Source organism: Phalaenopsis equestris, unplaced genomic scaffold (genome assembly GCF_001263595.1).
Source record: "Phalaenopsis equestris unplaced genomic scaffold, ASM126359v1 Scaffold219149, whole genome shotgun sequence".
Taxonomy (NCBI): Eukaryota; Viridiplantae; Streptophyta; class Magnoliopsida; order Asparagales; family Orchidaceae; genus Phalaenopsis; species Phalaenopsis equestris.
This window is the reverse complement of record NW_018237541.1, coordinates 48,909-49,398: the sequence shown is the minus strand read 5'-3', so window position 1 is coordinate 49,398 and position 490 is coordinate 48,909.

The following is a 490-nucleotide window of genomic DNA, read 5'->3' as shown; positions in this document are numbered from 1 at the left end:
TCCTCTGCTTGACACCTAAGCAGTGGGGCTAACCTCTCAATTGGCCAGCCAAGCATCCCCATAGCCATTTTCTATAAAATCCACCCCACGGACATGAATAGTGGCGTGGTAAAAAAATTTTCACTAAGGCCTACCAAACTCCTCAGATAGCTTCCCTAAGAGACCCTTAGTTCATTGCAATCCATTTCCCCCTCTCAAATCCACCATGGCAATCCAATTTTGAGCTGGAATTTCTGCCTGAAACCAGGACAAATTCCAATCCCAACCTACACAACACCAAACTCCTAATAGATTGGCCCTACATCTTCACAACAGTGAAAGAAGCCAAACCCCCATCAATTCCCCCTCTGAAACAGTCTCTACCATAGCTCTCAACCAACTTCTACAACAACACATCCTTAGTTTTAAAACAACATAGGAATTCGAGGTTGTTTGCCTAGTGCAACATAAATCCTCAAACACATCTTTTAGGCATTTGTACAATCCTGTT